Genomic DNA, 22,648 nt, shown 5'->3' with positions numbered 1-22,648 from the left:
AGGAGGGTGTAGCTGCATGGCTGTTGTTTGGTGGACTTGCACGGGTCAGAGTAGGGAATGCTGCCACAGAAGAAATTGGCCCTGTTTGGGAATCCCTGTGCTCCCCAAGGAGGAATGCTTGACGTGGCTCCCCATCCACCGGGTCTGATGGCGGGTCTTGAAATTCAACTCGATTGACCTGACGTGTAGTAAGACTGACCATGGAGGCACCATTTCATTACGTGGTGCCCTGGGGAGCCACCACGCAGATCTCTGTGCATGTCGAGGCAGAGCACGAGGATGTACTGAGCATATGGTCAGTTGTGGGGTGTGCTTGAGTGACTTCCAAGAAGCGATGGTTGGGAGGGTGTGGGGCCAGGCCTGGAGGTGGTGAGAGGCAACAAGGACCTTTCATCAGGGACTTGGCAGCTAGATGCTCTTGGCTCTTGTGAGAGCTGAAGGGCAGGTCCCTTGCTGGAATGGGGTTTGCCAGGTCTCTGTGAGGGATCATGGGCCCTCAGATAGGCCAGTTGTGTCGGACAGGCCCTTTCATGGGTTCTGCATACAGATACAGGCCTGTGGCATCTCTTGGGGTGGCCTTCCTCTACGGGAGCCACTGCCTACCAAGAGAGCTCCCTACAGCTCCTGTGAATGTCCACTGTGTGGGACATAAAGGCCTCATTGTCTGGGAGTTGTGCACATGGACAAGCCGATTGTCACATCGGCCAGCACACGCTTGCCCAGACCAGGGTGGGGCCCAGAGGAATGTCTCCATTCCCCCAGACACATCCCCAGTGTGGTCCCCGCCAAGCAGACCTGGTGCCAGGCCTTGTGCTGCCTGGAGGATCCATGAGGCTAGTCCTTCCCTGGGGAGACATATAGGTACTGGTTCTTTCATCTGCCCCTGACACAGTATTAAGGTACATAAGATGGCATTGATCCACCTGTCCACTCATGCCTTCATCTTTCTAAATGTGGATGGATGGAGGGAGTGAGCCAAGGACGAGGGTCGAAAGGGAGGGAGCTAGAGCATTCTGGAGGAAGGGAGGCAGGAAGGAAGCTCTGTAGGGAGCTGTTTGTATGCATTTCAGCTAAGTGTTCCTGTCTCTGCGTGGAGGTACCTTTTGGTCCTATGTTCCTGGATGTATTGCTGCAGGTATTTCTTGTAGCATCATTCGATGCATGAGCATGTGGCACACAAGTCCCCCAATGCATCCAGCATGGAGTTGGAGTTCTCACAGCTGTCCTTCTCACCTCTTGGCAGACATCGTCCCCAGAGAAATGAAGATCTGTGTTTAGCCTATGTTCCCTAGGGCAATCACCATGAGCCTTGGCCCAGCACGTGGATTCGACAGAATGGCACATCCCTTCAGGCATCCTTCTTTGCAGGAAGCATCTGAGGTAAGCCTTCACATGTGGCAGGGCGCAGGTGAGTGAGGAGGGCCTCAGTTGGGTCGATGATGAGAACTCATATGGTCCTGAAGAGAGCTGATGACCAAAAAATCATGCTCAATAGGATTACGCTGAGGCCTAACGGAGGGATGCAGAGGCAGGATGGCCTGGATTTTTGGTCCATTGCAGAGCCCTAGGTGTGGGTGTGGGTGTGGGTGTGGGTGTGGGTGTTGGAGCAGCCTCTCCCTCGAGGAAATCCCTTGTGACTCCTCCGAGTGTAGGAGGCTTCCACGTATCCAAGACATGTTGCCGCCTTTGGTTTTCTATCCTGCTCCCTAGTGCCAGGGCCCACATGTTCTGAGGCCATGGGTGGAGTCTTTCCTTAAGCTTTTCTTTTTTGAATTTTGTGTTTCAGGCCAAGCCTTGGAATGGACTCACCACAGCCAGAATGTTTTGCAGTGAGTGGCTCTTTTGGTTGCTACCGATAGGCCCCAGAGAATGTTGAACTATGGGCTGGCCGCCCTCGCAGCAGCCAGTACAGGGTAGTCTTTTGGCAACCTCCTGCCTACCAAGGAGGAATGTCTGCTGCTGCCCCAAATTTATGAGCTCACATCTGGTGCACTCACATGCCTTCATTAGTGCTGTATTCTAGTCAGAGAGCACGTAGAGGCAGTGTTTTCTTCCTTGGCCCCAGGCGGAACATCTCTAGAGACCTCTGTGCACCTAGAGGCAGAGTATGATCACCAACTGAGGGAATGGTCCCTTGTGGTGTGTGCTTTATGGCTTCCCAAAACCTGTCAGTAGGGAAGGCTCATGCCCCCTGCCTAGAGATGGTGAGAGGCAGGCAGGAGCCCATCCTCAGGTGCTTGGAGGCAGGATGCTGCTGGTTATTTCAAGGGCTGGAAGACATGCCCTGGTCTTCAATGGGGTTGTGCCAGGACTCTGTGAGGGAACGTGGTGCTTTGTTGGAGCCACTTGATCCGAATGGGGCCTCTGATGGAGTCTGCATGCACACACGGGACCATAGCTTCTCCTGGGTTTGTGGTCCTTTGCGGAAGCCTCTGCTTTGTCAGAGAGTCCCCTCCAGAGGAAAAAAGCCTTCTGGGTGTCCATTCCTCCATGAAGGCTTTGCAGAGCCCTTAGGCATCCCATTATCATGTCCATCGTGAGGCCCTGTTGACCTGAAGGGGAGGGGTGGTCCCGGGATGTGGGCTGAGGAGGGTGTAGCTGCATGGCTGTTGTTTGGTGGCCTTGCACGGGCCACAGTAGGGAATGCTGCCACAGAAGAAATTGGCCCTGTTTGGGAATCCCTGTGCTCCCCAAGGAGGAATGCTTGACGTGGCTCCCCATCCACCGGGTCTGATGGCGGGCCTTGAAATTCAACTCGATTGACCTGACGTGTAGTAAGACTGACCATGGAGGCACCATTTCATTACGTGGTGCCCTGGGGAGCCACCACGCAGATCTCTGTGCATGTCGAGGCAGAGCACGAGGATGTACTGAGCATATGGTCAGTTGTGGGGTGTGCTTGAGTGACTTCCAAGAAGCGATGGTTGGGAGGGTGTGGGGCCAGGCCTGGAGGTGGTGAGAGGCAACAAGGACCCTTCATCAGGGACTTGGCAGCTAGATGCTCTTGGCTCTTGTGAGAGCTGAAGGGCAGGTCCCTTGCTGGAATGGGGTTTGCCAGGTCTCTGTGAGGGATCATGGGCCCTCAGATAGGCCAGTTGTGTCGGACAGGCCCTTTCATGGGTTCTGCATACAGATACAGGCCTGTGGCATCTCTTGGGGTGGCCTTCCTCTACGGGAGCCACTGCCTACAAAGAGAGCTCCCTACAGCTCCTGTGAATGTCCACTGTGTGGGACATAAAGGCCTCATTGTCTGGGTGTTGTGCACATGGACAAGCCGAGTGTCACATCGGCCAGCACACGCTTGCCCAGACCAGGGTGGGGCCCAGAGGAATGTCTCCATTCCCCCAGACACATCCCCAGTGTGGTCCCCGCCAAGCAGACCTGGTGCCAGGCCTTGTGCTGCCTGGAGGATCCATGAGGCTAGTCCTTCCCTGGGGAGACATATAGGTACTGGTTCTTTCATCTGCCCCTGACACAGCATTAAGGTACATAAGATGGCATTGATCCACCTGTCCACTCATGCCTTCATCTTTCTAAATGTGGATGGATGGAGGGAGTGAGCCAAGGACGAGGGTCGAAAGGGAGGGAGCTAGAGCATTCTGGAGGAAGGGAGGCAGGAAGAAAGCTAGGTAGGGAGCTGTTTGTACGCGTTTCAGCTATGTGTTCCTGTCTCTGCGTGGAGGTACTTTTGGGCCCTATGTTCCTGGATGTATTGCTGCCGGTATTTCTTGTAGCATCATTCGATGCATGAGCATGTGGCACACACGTCCCCCAATGAATCTAGCATGGAGTTGGAGTTCTCACAGCTGTCCTTCTCACCTCTTGGCAGACATCGTCCCCAGAGAAATGAAGATCTGTGTTTAGCCTATGTTCCCTAGGGCAATCACCATGAGCCTTGGCCCAGCACGTGGATTCGACAGAATGGCACATCCCTTCAGGCATCCTTCTTTGCAGGAAGCATGTGAGGTAAGCCTTCACATGTGGCAGGGCGCAGGTGAGTGAGGAGGGCCTCAGTTGGGTCAATGATGAGAACTCATATGGTCCTGAAGAGAGCTGATGACCAAAAAATCATGCTCAATAGGATTACGCTGAGGCCTAAAGGAGGGATGCAGAGGCAGGATGGCCTGGATTTTTGGTCCATTGCAGAGCCCTATGTGTGGGTGTGGGTGTGGGTGTGGGTGTGGGTGTTGGAGCAGCCTCTCCCTCGAGGAAATCCCTTGTGACTCCTCCGAGTGTAGGAGGCTTCCACGTATCCAAGACATGTTGCCGCCTTTGGTTTTCTATCCTGCTCCCTAGTGCCAGGGCCCACATGTTCTGAGGCCATGGGTGGAGTCTTTCCTTAAGCTTTTCTTCTTTGAATTTTGTGTTTCAGGCCAAGCCTTGGAATGGACTCACCACAGCCAAAATGTTTTGCAGTGAGTGGCTCTTTTGGTTGCTACCGATAGGCCCCAGAGAATGTTGAACTATGGGCTGGCCGCCCTCGCAGCAGCCAGTACAGGGTAGTCTTTTGGCAACCTCCTGCCTACCAAGGAGGAATGTCTGCTGCTGCCCCAAATTTATGAGCTCACATCTGGTGCACTCACATGCCTTCATTAGAGCTGTATTCTAGTCAGAGAGCACGTAGAGGCAGTGTTTTCTTCCTTGGCCCCAGGCGGAACATCTCTAGAGACCTCTGTGCACCTAGAGGCAGAGTATGATCACCAACTGAGGGAATGGTCCCTTGTGGTGTGTGCTTTATGGCTTCCCAAAACCTGTCAGTAGGGAAGGCTCATGCCCCCTGCCTAGAGATGGTGAGAGGCAGGCAGGAGCCCATCCTCAGGTGCTTGGAGGCAGGATGCTGCTGGTTATTTCAAGGGCTGGAAGACATGCCCTGGTCTTCAATGGGGTTGTGCCAGGACTCTGTGAGGGAACGTGATGCTTTGTTGGAGCCACATGTTCCGAATGGGGCATCTGATGCACTCTGCTTGCACACACAGGACCATAGCTTCTCCTGGGATTGTTGTCCTCTGCGGAAGCCACTGCTTTGTCAGAGAGCCCCCTCCAGAGTTGAAAAGGCTTCTGGGTGTCCATTCCTCCATGAAGGCTTTGCAGAGCCCTTAGGCATCCCATTATCATGTCCATCGTGAGGCCCTGTTGACCTGAAGGGGAGGGGTGGTCCCGGGATGTGGGCTGAGGAGGGTGTAGCTGCATGGCTGTTGTTTGGTGGCCTTGCACGGGCCACAGTAGGGAATGCTGCCACAGAAGAAATTGGCCCTGTTTGGGAATCCCTGTGCTCCCCAAGGAGGAATGCTTGACGTGGCTCCCCATCCACCGGGTCTGATGGCGGGTCTTGAAATTCAACTCGATTGACCTGACGTGTAGTAAGACTGACCATGGAGGCACCATTTCATTACGTGGTGCCCTGGGGAGCCACCACGCAGATCTCTGTGCATGTCGAGGCAGAGCACGAGGATGTACTGAGCATATGGTCAGTTGTGGGGTGTGCTTGAGTGACTTCCAAGAAGCGATGGTTGGGAGGGTGTGGGGCCAGGCCTGGAGGTGGTGAGAGGCAACAAGGACCCTTCATCAGGGACTTGGCAGCTAGATGCTCTTGGCTCTTGTGAGAGCTGAAGGGCAGGTCCCTTGCTGGAATGGGGTTTGCCAGGTCTCTGTGAGGGATCATGGGCCCTCAGATAGGCCAGTTGTGTCGGACAGGCCCTTTCATGGGTTCTGCATACAGATACAGGCCTGTGGCATCTCTTGGGGTGGCCTTCCTCTACGGGAGCCACTGCCTACCAAGAGAGCTCCCTACAGCTCCTGTGAATGTCCACTGTGTGGGACATAAAGGCCTCATTGTCTGGGTGTTGTGCACATGGACAAGCCGAGTGTCACATCGGCCAGCACACGCTTGCCCAGACCAGGGTGGGGCCCAGAGGAATGTCTCCATTCCCCAAGACACATCCCCAGTGTGGTCCCCGCCAAGCAGACCTGGTGCCAGGCCTTGTGCTGCCTGGAAGATCCATGAGGCTAGTCCTTCCCTGGGGAGACATATAGGTACTGGTTCTTTCATCTGCCCCTGACACAGTATTAAGGTACATAAGATGGCATTGATCCACCTGTCCACTCATGCCTTCATCTTTCTAAATGTGGATGGATGGAGGGAGTGAGCCAAGGACGAGGGTCGAAAGGGAGGGAGCTAGAGCATTCTGGAGGAAGGGAGGCAGGAAGGAAGCTCTGTAGGGAGCTGTTTGTATGCGTTTCAGCTAAGTGTTCCTGTCTCTGCTTGGAGGTACTTTTGGGCCCTATGTTCCTGGATGTATTGCTGCAGGTATTTCTTGTAGCATCATTCGATGCATGAGCATGTGGCACACACGTCCCCCAATGCATCTAGCATGGAGTTGGAGTTCTCACAGCTGTCCTTCTCACCTCTTGGCAGACGTCACCCCAGAGAAATGAAGATCTGTGTTTAGCCTATGTTCCCTAGGGCAATCACCATGAGCCTTGGCCCAGCACGTGGATTCGACAGAATGGCACATCCCTTCAGGCATCCTTCTTTGCAGGAAGCATCTGAGGTAAGCCTTCACATGTGGCAGGGCGCAGGTGAGTGAGGAGGGCCTCAGTTGGGTCGATGATGAGAACTCATATGGTCCTGAAGAGAGCTGATGACCAAAAAATCATGCTCAATAGGATTACGCTGAGGCCTAACGGAGGGATGCAGAGGCAGGATGGCCTGGATTTTTGGTCCATTGCAGAGCCCTAGGTGTGGGTGTGGGTGTGGGTGTGGGTGTGGGTGTGGGTGTTGGAGCAGCCTCTCCCTCGAGGAAATCCCTTGTGACTCCTCCGAGTGTAGGAGGCTTCCACGTATCCAAGACATGTTGCCGCCTTTGGTTTTCTATCCTGCTCCCTAGTGGCAGGGCCCACATGTTCTGAGGCCATGGGTGGAGTCTTTCCTTAAGCTTTTCTTCTTTGAATTTTGTGTTTCAGGCCAAGCCTTGGAATGGACTCACCACAGCCAGAATGTTTTGCAGTGAGTGGCTCTTTTGGTTGCTACCGATAGGCCCCAGAGAATGTTGAACTATGGGCTGGACGCCCTCGCAGCAGCCAGTACAGGGTAGTCTTTTGGCAACCTCCTGCCTACCAAGGAGGAATGTCTGCTGCTGCCCCAAATTTATGAGCTCACATCTGGTGCACTCACATGCCTTCATTAGTGCTGTATTCTAGTCAGAGAGCACGTAGAGGCAGTGTTTTCTTCCTTGGCCCCAGGCGGAACATCTCTAGAGACCTCTGTGCACCTAGAGGCAGAGTATGATCACCAACTGAGGGAATGGTCCCTTGTGGTGTGTGCTTTATGGCTTCCCAAAACCTGTCAGTAGGGAAGGCTCATGCCCCCTGCCTAGAGATCATGAGAGGCAGGCAGGAGCCCATTCTCAGGTGCTTGGAGGCAGGATGCTGCTGGTTATTTCAAGGGCTAGAAGACATGCCCTGGTCTTCAATGGGGTTGTGCCAGGACTCTGTGAGGGAACGTGGTGCTTTCTTGGAGCCACTTGATCCGAATGGGGCCTCTGATGGAGTCTGCATGCACACACGGGACCATAGCTTCTCCTGGGATTGTTTTCCTCTGCGGAAGCCACTGCTTTGTTAGAGAGCCCCCTCCAGAGTTGAAAAGGCTTCCTGGTGTCCATTCCTCCATGAAGGCTTTGCAGAGCCCTTAGGCATCCCATTATCATGTCCATAGTGAGGCCCTGTTGACCTGAAAGGGAGGGGTTGTCCCGAGATGGGGGCTGAGGAGGGTGTAGCTGCATGGCTGTTGTTTGGTGGCCTTGCACGGGCCACAGTAGGGAATGCTGCCACAGAAGAAATTGGCCCTGTTTGGGAATCCCTGTGCTCCCCAAGGAGGAATGCTTGACGTGGCTCCCCATCCACCGGGTCTGATGGCGGGCCTTGAAATTCAACTCGATTGACCTGACGTGTAGTAAGACTGACCAGGGAGGCACCATTTCATTACGTGGTGCCCTGGGGAGCCACCACGCAGATCACTGTGCATGTCGAGGCAGAGCACGAGGATGTACTGAGCATATGGTCAGTTGTGGGGTGTGCTTGAGTGACTTCCAAGAAGCGTTGGTTGGGAGGGTGTGGGGCCAGGCCTGGAGGTGGTGAGAGGCAACAAGGACCCTCCATCAGGGACTTGGCAGCTAGATGCTCTTGGCTCTTGTGAGAGCTGAAGGGCTGGTCCCTTGCTGGAATGGGGTTTGCCAGGTCTCTGTGAGGGATCATGGGCCCTCAGATAGGCCAGTTGTGTCGGACAGGCCCTTTCATGGGTTCTGCATACAGATACAGGCCTGTGGCATCTCTTGGGGTGGCCTTTCTCTACGGGAGCCACTGCCTACCAAGAGAGCTCCCTACAGCTCCTGTGAATGTCCACTGTGTGGGACATAAAGGCCTCATTCTCTGGGTGTTGTGCACAGGGACAAGCCGAGTGTCACATCGGCAAGCACACGCTTGCCCAGACCAGGGTGGGGCCCAGAGGAATGTCTCCATTCCCCCAGACACATCCCCAGTGTGGTCCCCGCCAAGCAGACCTGGTGCCAGGCCTTGTGCTGCCTGGAGGATCCATGAGGCTAGTCCTTCCCTGGGGAGACATATAGGTACTGGTTCTTTCATCTGCCCCTGACACAGTACTAAGGTACATAAGATGACATTGATCCACCTGTCCACTCATGCCTTCATCTTTGTAAATATGGATGGATGGAGGGAGTGAGCCAAGGACGAGGGTCAAAAGGGAGGGAGCTAGAGCATTCTGGAGGAAGGGAGGCAGGAAGGAAGCTAGGTAGGGAGCTGTTTGTATGCGTTTCAGCTAAGTGTTCCTGTCTCTGCGTGTAGGTACTTTTGGGCCCTATGTTCCTGGATGTATTGCTGCAGGTGTTTCTTGTAGCATCATTCGATGCATGAGCGTGTGGCACACACGTCCCCCAATGCATCTAGCATGGAGTTGGAGTTCTCACAGCTGTCCTTCTCACCTCTTGGCAGACGTCACCCCAGAGAAATGAAGATCTGTGTTTAGCCTATGTTCCCTAGGGCAATCACCATGAGCCTTGGCCCAGCACGTGGATTCGACAGAATGGCACATCCCTTCAGGCATCCTTCTTTGCAGGAAGCATCTGAGGTAAGCCTTCACATGTGGCAGGGCGCAGGTGAGTGAGGAGGGCCTCAGTTGGGTCAATGATGAGAACTCATATGGTCCTTAAGAGAGCTGATGACCAAAAAATCATGCTCAATAGGATTACGCTGAGGCCTAACGGAGGGATGCAGAGGCAGGATGGCCTGGATTTTTGGTCCATTGCAGAGCCCTAGGTGTGGGTGTGGGTGTGGGTGTGGGTGTGGGTGTTGGAGCAGCCTCTCCCTCGAGGAAATCCCTTGTGACTCCTCCGAGTGTAGGAGGCTTCCACGTATCCAAGACATGTTGCCGCCTTTGGTTTTCTATCCTGCTCCCTAGTGCCAGGGCCCACATGTTCTGAGGCCATGGGTGGAGTCTTTCCTTAAGCTTTTCTTCTTTGAATTTTGTGTTTCAGGCCAAGCCTTGGAATGGACTCACCACAGCCAAAATGTTTTGCAGTGAGTGGCTCTTTTGGTTGCTACCGATAGGCCCCAGAGAATGTTGAACTATGGGCTGGCCGCCCTCGCAGCAGCCAGTACAGGGTAGTCTTTTGGCAACCTCCTGCCTACCAAGGAGGAATGTCTGCTGCTGCCCCAAATTTATGAGCTCACATCTGGTGCACTCACATGCCTTCATTAGAGCTGTATTCTAGTCAGAGAGCACGTAGAGGCAGTGTTTTCTTCCTTGGCCCCAGGCGGAACATCTCTAGAGACCTCTGTGCACCTAGAGGCAGAGTATGATCACCAACTGAGGGAATGGTCCCTTGTGGTGTGTGCTTTATGGTTTCCCAAAACCTGTCAGTAGGGAAGGCTCATGCCCCCTGCCTAGAGATGGTGAGAGGCAGGCAGGAGCCCATCCTCAGGTGCTTGGAGGCAGGATGCTGCTGGTTATTTCAAGGGCTGGAAGACATGCCCTGGTCTTCAATGGGGTTGTGCCAGGACTCTGTGAGGGAACGTGGTGCTTTCTTGGAGCCACTTGATCCGAATGGGGCCTCTGATGGAGTCTGCATGCACACACGGGACCATAGCTTCTCCTGGGATTGTTGTCCTCTGCGGAAGCCACTGCTTTGTTAGAGAGCCCCCTCCAGAGTTGAAAAGGCTTCCTGGTGTCCATTCCTCCATGAAGGCTTTGCAGAGCCCTTAGGCATCCCATTATCATGTCCATAGTGAGGCCCTGTTGACCTGAAGGGGAGGGGTTGTCCCGAGATGGGGGCTGAGGAGGGTGTAGCTGCATGGCTGTTGTTTGGTGGCCTTGCACGGGCCACAGTAGGGAATGCTGCCACAGAAGAAATTGGCCCTGTTTGGGAATCCCTGTGCTCCCCAAGGAGGAATGCTTGACGTGGCTCCCCATCCACCGGGTCTGATGGCGGGCCTTGAAATTCAACTCGATTGACCTGACGTGTAGTAAGACTGACCAGGGAGGCACCATTTCATTACGTGGTGCCCTGGGGAGCCACCACGCAGATCACTGTGCATGTCGAGGCAGAGCACGAGGATGTACTGAGCATATGGTCAGTTGTGGGGTGTGCTTGAGTGACTTCCAAGAAGCGTTGGTTGGGAGGGTGTGGGGCCAGGCCTGGAGGTGGTGAGAGGCAACAAGGACCCTCCATCAGGGACTTGGCAGCTAGATGCTCTTGGCTCTTGTGAGAGCTGAAGGGCAGGTCCCTTGCTGGAATGGGGTTTGCCAGGTCTCTGTGAGGGATCATGGGCCCTCAGATAGGCCAGTTGTGTCGGACAGGCCCTTTCATGGGTTCTGCATACAGATACAGGCCTGTGGCATCTCTTGGGGTGGCCTTTCTCTACGGGAGCCACTGCCTACCAAGAGAGCTCCCTACAGCTCCTGTGAATGTCCACTGTGTGGGACATAAAGGCCTCATTCTCTGGGTGTTGTGCACAGGGACAAGCCGAGTGTCACATCGGCAAGCACACGCTTGCCCAGACCAGGGTGGGGCCCAGAGGAATGTCTCCATTCCCCCAGACACATCCCCAGTGTGGTCCCCGCCAAGCAGACCTGGTGCCAGGCCTTGTGCTGCCTGGAGGATCCATGAGGCTAGTCCTTCCCTGGGGAGACATATAGGTACTGGTTCTTTCATCTGCCCCTGACACAGTACTAAGGTACATAAGATGACATTGATCCACCTGTCCACTCATGCCTTCATCTTTGTAAATATGGATGGATGGAGGGAGTGAGCCAAGGACGAGGGTCAAAAGGGAGGGAGCTAGAGCATTCTGGAGGAAGGGAGGCAGGAAGGAAGCTAGGTAGGGAGCTGTTTGTATGCGTTTCAGCTAAGTGTTCCTGTCTCTGCGTGTAGGTACTTTTGGGCCCTATGTTCCTGGATGTATTGCTGCAGGTGTTTCTTGTAGCATCATTCGATGCATGAGCGTGTGGCACACACGTCCCCCAATGCATCTAGCATGGAGTTGGAGTTCTCACAGCTGTCCTTCTCACCTCTTGGCAGACGTCACCCCAGAGAAATGAAGATCTGTGTTTAGCCTATGTTCCCTAGGGCAATCACCATGAGCCTTGGCCCAGCACGTGGATTCGACAGAATGGCACATCCCTTCAGGCATCCTTCTTTGCAGGAAGCATCTGAGGTAAGCCTTCACATGTGGCAGGGCGCAGGTGAGTGAGGAGGGCCTCAGTTGGGTCAATGATGAGAACTCATATGGTCCTTAAGAGAGCTGATGACCAAAAAATCATGCTCAATAGGATTACGCTGAGGCCTAACGGAGGGATGCAGAGGCAGGATGGCCTGGATTTTTGGTCCATTGCAGAGCCCTAGGTGTGGGTGTGGGTGTGGGTGTGGGTGTGGGTGTTGGAGCAGCCTCTCCCTCGAGGAAATCCCTTGTGACTCCTCCGAGTGTAGGAGGCTTCCACGTATCCAAGACATGTTGCCGCCTTTGGTTTTCTATCCTGCTCCCTAGTGCCAGGGCCCACATGTTCTGAGGCCATGGGTGGAGTCTTTCCTTAAGCCTTTCTGCTTTGAATTTTGTGTTTCAGGCCAAGCCTTGGAATGGACTCACCACAGCCAGAGTGTTCCGCAGTGAGTGGCTCTTTTGGTTGCTACCGATAGGCCCCAGAGAATGTTGAACTATGGGCTGGCCGCCCTCGCAGCAGCCAGTACAGGGTAGTCTTTTGGCAACCTCCTGCCTACCAAGGAGGAATGTCTGCTGCTGCCCCAAATTTATGAGCTCACATCTGGTGCACTCACATGCCTTCATTAGTGCTGTATTCTAGTCAGAGAGCACGTAGAGGCAGTGTTTTCTTCCTTGGCCCCAGGCGGAACATCTCTAGAGACCTCTGTGCACCTAGAGGCAGAGTATGATCACCAACTGAGGGAATGGTCCCTTGTGGTGTGTGCTTTATGGCTTCCCAAAACCTGTCAGTAGGGAAGGCTCATGCCCCCTGCCTAGAGATCATGAGAGGCAGGCAGGAGCCCATCCTCAGGTGCTTGGAGGCAGGATGCTGCTGGTTATTTCAAGGGCTGGAAGACATGCCCTGGTCTTCAATGGGGTTGTGCCAGGACTCTGTGAGGGAACGTGGTGCTTTCTTGGAGCCACTTGATCCGAATGGGGCCTCTGATGGAGTCTGCATGCACACACGGGACCATAGCTTCTCCTGGGATTGTTGTCCTCTGCGGAAGCCACTGCTTTGTTAGAGAGCCCCCTCCAGAGTTGAAAAGGCTTCCTGGTGTCCATTCCTCCATGAAGGCTTTGCAGAGCCCTTAGGCATCCCATTATCATGTCCATAGTGAGGCCCTGTTGACCTGAAGGGGAGGGGTTGTCCCGAGATGGGGGCTGAGGAGGGTGTAGCTGCATGGCTGTTGTTTGGTGGCCTTGCACGGGCCACAGTAGGGAATGCTGCCACAGAAGAAATTGGCCCTGTTTGGGAATCCCTGTGCTCCCCAAGGAGGAATGCTTGACGTGGCTCCCCATCCACCGGGTCTGATGGCGGGCCTTGAAATTCAACTCGATTGACCTGACGTGTAGTAAGACTGACCAGGGAGGCACCATTTCATTACGTGGTGCCCTGGGGAGCCACCACGCAGATCACTGTGCATGTCGAGGCAGAGCACGAGGATGTACTGAGCATATGGTCAGTTGTGGGGTGTGCTTGAGTGACTTCCAAGAAGCGTTGGTTGGGAGGGTGTGGGGCCAGGCCTGGAGGTGGTGAGAGGCAACAAGGACCCTCCATCAGGGACTTGGCAGCTAGATGCTCTTGGCTCTTGTGAGAGCTGAAGGGCAGGTCCCTTGCTGGAATGGGGTTTGCCAGGTCTCTGTGAGGGATCATGGGCCCTCAGATAGGCCAGTTGTGTCGGACAGGCCCTTTCATGGGTTCTGCATACAGATACAGGCCTGTGGCATCTCTTGGGGTGGCCTTCCTCTACGGGAGCCACTGCCTACCAAGAGAGCTCCCTACAGCTCCTGTGAATGTCCACTGTGTGGGACATAAAGGCCTCATTCTCTGGGTGTTGTGCACAGGGACAAGCCGAGTGTCACATCGGCAAGCACACGCTTGCCCAGACCAGGGTGGGGCCCAGAGGAATGTCTCCATTCCCCCAGACACATCCCCAGTGTGGTCCCCGCCAAGCAGACCTGGTGCCAGGCCTTGTGCTGCCTGGAGGATCCATGAGGCTAGTCCTTCCCTGGGGAGACATATAGGTACTGGTTCTTTCATCTGCCCCTGACACAGTACTAAGGTACATAAGATGACATTGATCCACCTGTCCACTCATGCCTTCATCTTTGTAAATATGGATGGATGGAGGGAGTGAGCCAAGGACGAGGGTCAAAAGGGAGGGAGCTAGAGCATTCTGGAGGAAGGGAGGCAGGAAGGAAGCTAGGTAGGGAGCTGTTTGTATGCGTTTCAGCTAAGTGTTCCTGTCTCTGCGTGTAGGTACTTTTGGGCCCTATGTTCCTGGATGTATTGCTGCAGGTGTTTCTTGTAGCATCATTCGATGCATGAGCGTGTGGCACACACGTCCCCCAATGCATCTAGCATGGAGTTGGAGTTCTCACAGCTGTCCTTCTCACCTCTTGGCAGACGTCACCCCAGAGAAATGAAGATCTGTGTTTAGCCTATGTTCCCTAGGGCAATCACCATGAGCCTTGGCCCAGCACGTGGATTCGACAGAATGGCACATCCCTTCAGGCATCCTTCTTTGCAGGAAGCATCTGAGGTAAGCCTTCAGATGTGGCAGGGCGCAGGTGAGTGAGGAGGGCCTCAGTTGGGTCAATGATGAGAACTCATATGGTCCTTAAGAGAGCTGATGACCAAAAAATCATGCTCAATAGGATTACGCTGAGGCCTAACGGAGGGATGCAGAGGCAGGATGGCCTGGATTTTTGGTCCATTGCAGAGCCCTAGGTGTGGGTGTGGGTGTGGGTGTGGGTGTGGGTGTTGGAGCAGCCTCTCCCTCGAGGAAATCCCTTGTGACTCCTCCGAGTGTAGGAGGCTTCCACGTATCCAAGACATGTTGCCGCCTTTGGTTTTCTATCCTGCTCCCTAGTGCCAGGGCCCACATGTTCTGAGGCCATGGGTGGAGTCTTTCCTTAAGCTTTTCTTCTTTGAATTTTGTGTTTCAGGCCAAGCCTTGGAATGGACTCACCACAGCCAAAATGTTTTGCAGTGAGTGGCTCTTTTGGTTGCTACCGATAGGCCCCAGAGAATGTTGAACTATGGGCTGGCCGCCCTCGCAGCAGCCAGTACAGGGTAGTCTTTTGGCAACCTCCTGCCTACCAAGGAGGAATGTCTGCTGCTGCCCCAAATTTATGAGCTCACATCTGGTGCACTCACATGCCTTCATTAGAGGTGTATTCTAGTCAGAGAGCACGTAGAGGCAGTGTTTTCTTCCTTGGCCCCAGGCGGAACATCTCTAGAGACCTCTGTGCACCTAGAGGCAGAGTATGATCACCAACTGAGGGAATGGTCCCTTGTGGTGTGTGCTTTATGGCTTCCCAAAACCTGTCAGTAGGGAAGGCTCATGCCCCCTGCCTAGAGATGGTGAGAGGCAGGCAGGAGCCCATCCTCAGGTGCTTGGAGGCAGGATGCTGCTGGTTATTTCAAGGGCTGGAAGACATGCCCTGGTCTTCAATGGGGTTGTGCCAGGACTCTGTGAGGGAACGTGGTGCTTTGTTGGAGCCACTTGATCCGAATGGGGCCTCTGATGGAGTCTGCATGCACACACGGGACCATAGCTTCTCCTGGGTTTGTTGTCCTTTGCAGAAGCCTCTGCTTTGTCAGAGAGTCCCCTCCAGAGGAAAAAAGCCTTCTGGGTGTCCATTCCTCCATGAAGGCTTTGCAGAGCCCTTAGGCATCCCATTATCATGTCCATCGTGAGGCCCTGTTGACCTTAAGTGGAGGGGTGGTCCCGGGATGTGGGCTGAGGAGGGTGTAGCTGCATGGCTGTTGTTTGGTGGCCTTGCACGGGCCACAGTAGGGAATGCTGCCACAGAAGAAATTGGCCCTGTTTGGGAATCCCTGTGCTCCCCAAGGAGGAATGCTTGACGTGGCTCCCCATCCACCAGGTCTGATGGCGGGTCTTGAAATTCAACTCGATTGACCTGACGTGTAGTAAGACTGACCATGGAGGCACCATTTCATTACGTGGTGCCCTGGGGAGCCACCACGCAGATCACTGTGCATGTCGAGGCAGAGCACGAGGATGTACTGAGCATATGGTCAGTTGTGGGGTGTGCTTGAGTGACTTCCAAGAAGCGTTGGTTGGGAGGGTGTGGGGCCAGGCCTGGAGGTGGTGAGAGGCAACAAGGACCCTTCATCAGGGACTTGGCAGCTAGATGCTCTTGGCTCTTGTGAGAGCTGAAGGGCAGGTCCCTTGCTGGAATGGGGTTTGCCAGGTCTCTGTGAGGGATCATGGGCCCTCAGATAGGCCAGTTGTGTCGGACAGGCCCTTTCATGGGTTCTGCATACAGATACAGGCCTGTGGCATCTCTTGGGGTGGCCTTCCTCTACGGGAGCCACTGCCTACCAAGAGAGCTCCCTACAGCTCCTGTGAATGTCCACTGTGTGGGACATAAAGGCCTCATTGTCTGGGTGTTGTGCACATGGACAAGCCGAGTGTCACATCGGCCAGCACACGCTTGCCCAGACCAGGGTGGGGCCCAGAGGAATGTCTCCATTCCCCCAGACACATCCCCAGTGTGGTCCTCGCCAAGCAGAACTGGTGCCAGGCCTTGTGCTGCCTGGAGGGTCCATGAGGCTAGTCCTTCCCTGGGGAGACATATAGGTACTGGTTCTTTCATCTGCCCCTGACACAGTATTAAGGTACATAAGATGGCATTGATCCACCTGTCCACTCATGCCTTCATCTTTGTAAATATGGATGGATGGAGGGAGTGAGCCAAGGATGAGGGTCGAAAGGGAGGGAGCTAGAGCATTCTGGAGGAAGGGAGGCAGGAAGGAAGCTAGGTAGGGAGCTGTTTGTATGTGTTTCAGCTAAGTGTTCCTGTCTCTGCGTGGAGGTACCTTTTGGCCCTATGTTCCTGGATGTATTGCTGCAGGTATTTCTTGTAGCATCATTCGATGCATGAGCATGTGGCACACACGTCCCCCAATGCATCTAGCATGGAGTTGGAGTTCTCACAGCTGTCCTTCTCACCTCTTGGCAGACATCGTCCCCAGAGAAATGAAGATCTGTGTTTAGCCTATGTTCCCTAGGGCAATCACCATGAGCCTTGGCCCAGCACGTGGATTCGACAGAATGGCACATCCCTTCAGGCATCCTTCTTTGCAGGAAGCATCTGAGGTAAGCCTTCACATGTGGCAGGGCGCAGGTGAGTGAGGAGGGCCTCAGTTGGGTTGATGATGAGAACTCATATGGTCCTGAAGAGAGCTGATGACCAAAAAATCATGCTCAATAGGATTACGCTGAGGCCTAACGGAGGGATGCAGAGGCAGGATGGCCTGGATTTTTGGTCCATTGCAGAGCCCTGGGTGTGGGTGTGGTTGTGGGTGTGGGTGTGGGTGTTGGAGCAGCCTCTCCCTCGAGGAAATCCCTTGTGACTCCTCCGAGTGTAGGAGGCTTCCACGTATCCAAGACATGTTGCCACCTTTGGTTTTCTATCCTGCTCCCTAGTGGCAGGGCCCACATATTCTGAGGCCATGGGTGGAGTCTTTCCTTAAGCTTTTCTTCTTTGAATTTTGTGTTTCAGGCCAAGCCTTGGAATGGACTCACCACAGCCAGAATGTTTTGCAGTGAGTGGCTCTTTTGGTTGCTACCGATAGGCCCCAGAGAATGTTGAACTATGGGCTGGCCGCCCTCGCAGCAGCCAGTACAGGGTAGTCTTTTGGCAACCTCCTGCCTACCAAGGAGGAATGTCTGCTGCTGCCCCAAATTTATGAGCTCACATCTGGTGCACTCACATGCCTTCATTAGAGCTGTATTCTAGTCAGAGTGCACGTAGAGGCAGTGTTTTCTTCCTTGGCCCCAGGCGGAACATCTCTAGAGACCTCTGTGCACCTAGAGGCAGAGTATGATCACCAACTGAGGGAATGGTCCCTTGTGGTGTGTGCTTTATGGCTTCCCAAAACCTGTCAGTAGGGAAGGCTCATGCCCCCTGCCTAGAGATGGTGAGAGGCAGGCAGGAGCCCATCCTCAGGTGCTTGGAGGCAGGATGCTGCTGGTTATTTCAAGGGCTGGAAGACATGCCCTGGTCTTCAATGGGGTTGTGCCAGGACTCTGTGAGGGAACGTGATGCTTTGTTGGAGCCACATGTTCCGAATGGGGCCTCTGATGCAGTCTGCATTCACACACAGGACCATAGCTTCTCCTGGGATTGTTGTCCTCTGCGGAAGCCACTGGTTTGTCAGAGAGCCCCCTCCAGAGTTGAAAAGGCTTCCTGGTGTCCATTCCTCCATGAAGGCTTTGCAGAGCCCTTAGGCATCCCATTATCATGTCCATCGTGAGGCCCTGTTGACCTGAAGGGGAGGGGTGGTCCCGGGATGGGGGCTGAGGAGGGTGTAGCTGCATGGCTGTTGTTTGGTGGCCTTGCACGGGCCACAGTAGGGAATGCTGCCACAGAAGAAATTGGCCCTGTTTGGGAATCCCTGTGCTCCCCAAGGAGGAATGCTTGACGTGGCTCCCCATCCACCAGGTCTGATGGCGGGTCCTGAAATTCAACTCGATTGACCTGACGTGTAGTAAGACTGACCAGGGAGGCACCATTTCATTACGTGGTGCCCTGGGGAGCCACCACGCAGATCACTGTGCATGTCGAGGCAGAGCACGAGGATGTACTGAGCATATGGTCAGTTGTGGGGTGTGCTTGAGTGACTTCCAAGAAGCGTTGGTTGGGAGGGTGTGGGGCCAGGCCTGGAGGTGGTGAGAGGCAACAAGGACCCTTCATCAGGGACTTGGCAGCTAGATGCTCTTGGCTCTTGTGAGAGCTGAAGGGCAGGTCCCTTGCTGGAATGGGGTTTGCCAGGTCTCTGTGAGGGATCATGGGCCCTCAGATAGGCCAGTTGTGTCGGACAGGCCCTTTCATGGGTTCTGCATACAGATACAGGCCTGTGGCATCTCTTGGGGTGGCCTTCCTCTACTGGAGCCACTGCCTACCAAGAGAGCTCCCTACAGCTCCTGTGAATGTCCACTGTGTGGGACATAAAGGCCTCATTGTCTGGGTGTTGTGCACATGGACAAGCCGAGTGCCACATCGGCCAGCACACGCTTGCCCACACCAGGGTCGGGCCCAGAGGAATGTCTCCATTCCCCCAGACACATCCCCAGTGTGGTCCTCGCCAAGCAGAACTGGTGCCAGGCCTTGTGCTGCCTGGAGGGTCCATGAGGCTAGTCCTTCCCTGGGGAGACATATAGGTACTGGTTCTTTCATCTGCCCCTGACACAGTATTAAGGTACATAAGATGGCATTGATCCACCTGTCCACTCATGCCTTCATCTTTGTAAATATGGATGGATGGAGGGAGTGAGCCAAGGAGGAGGGTCGAAAGGGAGGGAGCTAGAGCATTCTGGAGGAAGGGAGGCAGGAAGGAAGCTAGGTAGGGAGCTGTTTGTATGTGTTTCAGCTAAGTGTTCCTGTCTCTGCGTGGAGGTACCTTTTGGCCCTATGTTCCTGGATGTATTGCTGCAGGTATTTCTTGTAGCATCATTCGATGCATGAGCATGTGGCACACACGTGCCCCAATGCATCTAGCATGGAGTTGGAGTTCTCACAGCTGTCCTTCTCACCTCTTGGCAGCCATCGTCCCCAGAGAAATGAAGATCTGTGTTTGGCCTATGTTCCCTAGGGCAATCACCATGAGCCTTGGCCCAGCACGTGGATTCGACAGAATGGCACATCCCTTCAGGCATCCTTCTTTGCAGGAAGCATCTGAGGTAAGCCTTCACATGTGGCAGGGCGCAGGTGAGTGAGGAGGGCCTCATTTGGGTCGATGATGAGAACTCATATGGTCCTGAAGAGAGCTGATGACCAAAAAATCATGCTCAATAGGATTACGCTGAGGCCTAACGGAGGGATGCAGAGGCAGGATGGCCTGGATTTTTGGTCCATTGCAGAGCCCTGGGTGTGGCGGTGGGTGTGGGTGTGGGTGTGGGTGTGGGTGTTGGAGCAGCCTCTCCCTCGAGGAAATCCCTTGTGACTCCTCCGAGTGTAGGAGGCTTCCACGTATCCAAGACATGTTGCCGCCTTTGGTTTTCTATCCTGCTCCCTAGTGCCAGGGCCCACATGTTCTGAGGCCATGGGTGGAGTCTTTCCTTAAGCTTTTCTTCTTTGAATTTTGTGTTTCAGGCCAAGCCTTGGAATGGACTCACCACAGCCAGAATGTTTTGCAGTGAGTGGCTCTTTTGGTTGCTACCGATAGGCCCCAGAGAATGTTGAACTATGGGCTGGCCGCCCTCGCAGCAGCCAGTACAGGGTAGTCTTTTGGCAACCTCCTGCCTACCAAGGAGGAATGTCTGCTGCTGCCCCAAATTTATGAGCTCACATCTGGTGCACTCACATGCCTTCATTAGTGCTGTATTCTAGTCAGAGAGCACGTAGAGGCAGTGTTTTCTTCCTTGGCCCCAGGCGGAACATCTCTAGAGACCTCTGTGCACCTAGAGGCAGAGTATGATCACCAACTGAGGGAATGGTCCCTTGTGGTGTGTGCTTTATGGCTTCCCAAAACCTGTCAGTAGGGAAGGCTCATGCCCCCTGCCTAGAGATGGTGAGAGGCAGGCAGGAGCCCATCCTCAGGTGCTTGGAGGCAGGATGCTGCTGGTTATTTCAAGGGCTGGAAGACATGCCCTGGTCTTCAATGGGGTTGTGCCAGTACTCTGTGAGGGAACGTGGTGCTTTGTTGGAGCCACTTGATCCGAATGGGGCCTCTGATGGAGTCTGCATGCACACACGGGACCATAGCTTCTCCTGGGTTTGTTGTCCTTTGCAGAAGCCTCTGCTTTGTCAGAGAGTCCCCTCCAGAGGAAAAAAGCCTTCTGGGTGTCCATTCCGCCATGAAGGCTTTGCAGAGCCCTTAGGCATCCCATTATCATGTCCATCGTGAGGCCCTGTTGACCTGAAGGGGAGGGGTGGTCCCGGGATGTGGGCTGAGGAGGGTGTAGCTGCATGGCTGTTGTTTGGTGGCCTTGCACGGGCCACAGTAGGGAATGCTGCCACAGAAGAAATTGGCCCTGTTTGGGAATCCCTGTGCTCCCCAAGGAGGAATGCTTGACGTGGCTCCCCATCCACCAGGTCTGATGGCGGGTCTTGAAATTCAACTCGATTGACCTGACGTGTAGTAAGACTGACCATGGAGGCACCATTTCATTACGTGGTGCCCTGGGGAGCCACCACGCAGATCACTGTGCATGTCGAGGCAGAGCACGAGGATGTACTGAGCATATGGTCAGTTGTGGGGTGTGCTTGAGTGACTTCCAAGAAGCGTTGGTTGGGAGGGTGTGGGGCCAGGCCTGGAGGTGGTGAGAGGCAACAAGGACCCTTCATCAGGGACTTGGCAGCTAGATGCTCTTGGCTCTTGTGAGAGCTGAAGGGCAGGTCCCTTGCTGGAATGGGGTTTGCCAGGTCTCTGTGAGGGATCATGGGCCCTCAGATAGGCCAGTTGTGTCGGACAGGCCCTTTCATGGGTTCTGCATACAGATACAGGCCTGTGGCATCTCTTGGGGTGGCCTTCCTCTACGGGAGCCACTGCCTACCAAGAGAGCTCCCTACAGCTCCTGTGAATGTCCACTGTGTGGGACATAAAGGCCTCATTGTCTGGGTGTATTGCACATGGACAAGCCGAGTGTCACATCGGCCAGCACACGCTTGCCCAGACCAGGGTGGGGCCCAGAGGAATGTCTCCATTCCCCCAGACAAATCCCCAGTGTGGTCCTCGCCAAGCAGAACTGGTGCCAGGCCTTGTGCTGCCTGGAGGGTCCATGAGGCTAGTCCTTCCCTGGGGAGACATATAGGTACTGGTTCTTTCATCTGCCCCTGACACAGTATTAAGGTACATAAGATGGCATTGATCCACCTGTCCACTCATGCCTTCATCTTTGTAAATATGGATGGATGGAGGGAGTGAGCCAAGGATGAGGGTCGAAAGGGAGGGAGCTAGAGCATTCTGGAGGAAGGGAGGCAGGAAGGAAGCTATGTAGGGAGCTGTTTGTATGTGTTTCAGCTAAGTGTTCCTGTCTCTGCGTGGAGGTACCTTTTGGCCCTATGTTCCTGGATGTATTGCTGCAGGTATTTCTTGTAGCATCATTCGATGCATGAGCATGTGGCACACACGTCCCCCAATGCATCTAGCATGGAGTTGGAGTTCTCACAGCTGTCCTTCTCACCTCTTGGCAGACATCGTCCCCAGAGAAATGAAGATCTGTGTTTAGCCTATGTTCCCTAGGGCAATCACCATGAGCCTTGGCCCAGCACGTGGATTCGACAGAATGGCACATCCCTTCAGGCATCCTTCTTTGCAGGAAGCATCTGAGGTAAGCCTTCACATGTGGCAGGGCGCAGGTGAGTGAGGAGGGCCTCAGTTGGGTTGATGATGAGAACTCATATGGTCCTGAAGAGAGCTGATGACCAAAAAATCATGCTCAATAGGATTACGCTGAGGCCTAACGGAGGGATGCAGAGGCAGGATGGCCTGGATTTTTGGTCCATTGCAGAGCCCTAGGTGTGGGTGTGGGTGTGGGTGTGGGTGTTGGAGCAGCCTCTCCCTCGAGGAAATCCCTTGTGACTCCTCCGAGTGTAGGAGGCTTCCACGTATCCAAGACATGTTGCCGCCTTTGGTTTTCTATCCTGCTCCCTAGTGCCAGGGCCCACATGTTCTGAGGCCATGGGTGGAGTCTTTCCTTAAGCTTTTCTTCTTTGAATTTTGTGTTTCAGGCCAAGCCTTGGAATGGACTCACCACAGCCAGAATGTTTTGCAGTGAGTGGCTCTTTTGGTTGCTACCGATAGGCCCCAGAGAATGTTGAACTATGGGCTGGCCGCCCTCGCAGCAGCCAGTACAGGGTAGTCTTTTGGCAACCTCCTGCCTACCAAGGAGGAATGTCTGCT

At 54.3% G+C, this 22,648-nt stretch overlaps 9 non-coding genes across 9 annotated transcripts; all 9 read left to right on the top strand.

The window, feature by feature from the left end:
* Positions 1-1,430: 1,430 nt before the first annotated feature.
* On the top strand, positions 1,431-1,511 carry LOC130847557 (small nucleolar RNA SNORD115). Its single transcript, XR_009052310.1, has one exon. It is a non-coding gene; the product is annotated as a small nucleolar RNA SNORD115 (small nucleolar RNA).
* Positions 1,512-4,016: 2,505 nt separating this feature from the next.
* LOC130847347 (small nucleolar RNA SNORD115) lies at positions 4,017-4,097 on the top strand. The gene has a single exon (XR_009052112.1). It is a non-coding gene; the product is annotated as a small nucleolar RNA SNORD115 (small nucleolar RNA).
* Positions 4,098-6,601: 2,504 nt separating this feature from the next.
* Positions 6,602-6,682, top strand: LOC130847556 (small nucleolar RNA SNORD115). The gene has a single exon (XR_009052309.1). It is a non-coding gene; the product is annotated as a small nucleolar RNA SNORD115 (small nucleolar RNA).
* Positions 6,683-9,192: 2,510 nt separating this feature from the next.
* LOC130847726 (small nucleolar RNA SNORD115) lies at positions 9,193-9,273 on the top strand. The gene has a single exon (XR_009052469.1). It is a non-coding gene; the product is annotated as a small nucleolar RNA SNORD115 (small nucleolar RNA).
* A 2,504-nt stretch (positions 9,274-11,777) lies between these two features.
* Positions 11,778-11,858, top strand: LOC130847725 (small nucleolar RNA SNORD115). The gene has a single exon (XR_009052468.1). It is a non-coding gene; the product is annotated as a small nucleolar RNA SNORD115 (small nucleolar RNA).
* Positions 11,859-14,362: 2,504 nt separating this feature from the next.
* On the top strand, positions 14,363-14,443 carry LOC130847724 (small nucleolar RNA SNORD115). Its single transcript, XR_009052467.1, has one exon. It is a non-coding gene; the product is annotated as a small nucleolar RNA SNORD115 (small nucleolar RNA).
* A 2,505-nt stretch (positions 14,444-16,948) lies between these two features.
* Positions 16,949-17,029, top strand: LOC130846924 (small nucleolar RNA SNORD115). Its single transcript, XR_009051719.1, has one exon. It is a non-coding gene; the product is annotated as a small nucleolar RNA SNORD115 (small nucleolar RNA).
* Positions 17,030-19,534: 2,505 nt separating this feature from the next.
* On the top strand, positions 19,535-19,615 carry LOC130847555 (small nucleolar RNA SNORD115). The gene has a single exon (XR_009052308.1). It is a non-coding gene; the product is annotated as a small nucleolar RNA SNORD115 (small nucleolar RNA).
* A 2,511-nt stretch (positions 19,616-22,126) lies between these two features.
* Positions 22,127-22,207, top strand: LOC130846922 (small nucleolar RNA SNORD115). The gene has a single exon (XR_009051717.1). It is a non-coding gene; the product is annotated as a small nucleolar RNA SNORD115 (small nucleolar RNA).
* The last annotated feature ends 441 nt before the right edge of the window (positions 22,208-22,648 follow it).

Source organism: Hippopotamus amphibius, chromosome 2 (genome assembly GCF_030028045.1).
Source record: "Hippopotamus amphibius kiboko isolate mHipAmp2 chromosome 2, mHipAmp2.hap2, whole genome shotgun sequence".
Lineage (NCBI taxonomy): Eukaryota > Metazoa > Chordata > Mammalia > Artiodactyla > Hippopotamidae > Hippopotamus > Hippopotamus amphibius.
This window is presented reverse-complemented; position numbering and strand designations above follow the sequence as displayed.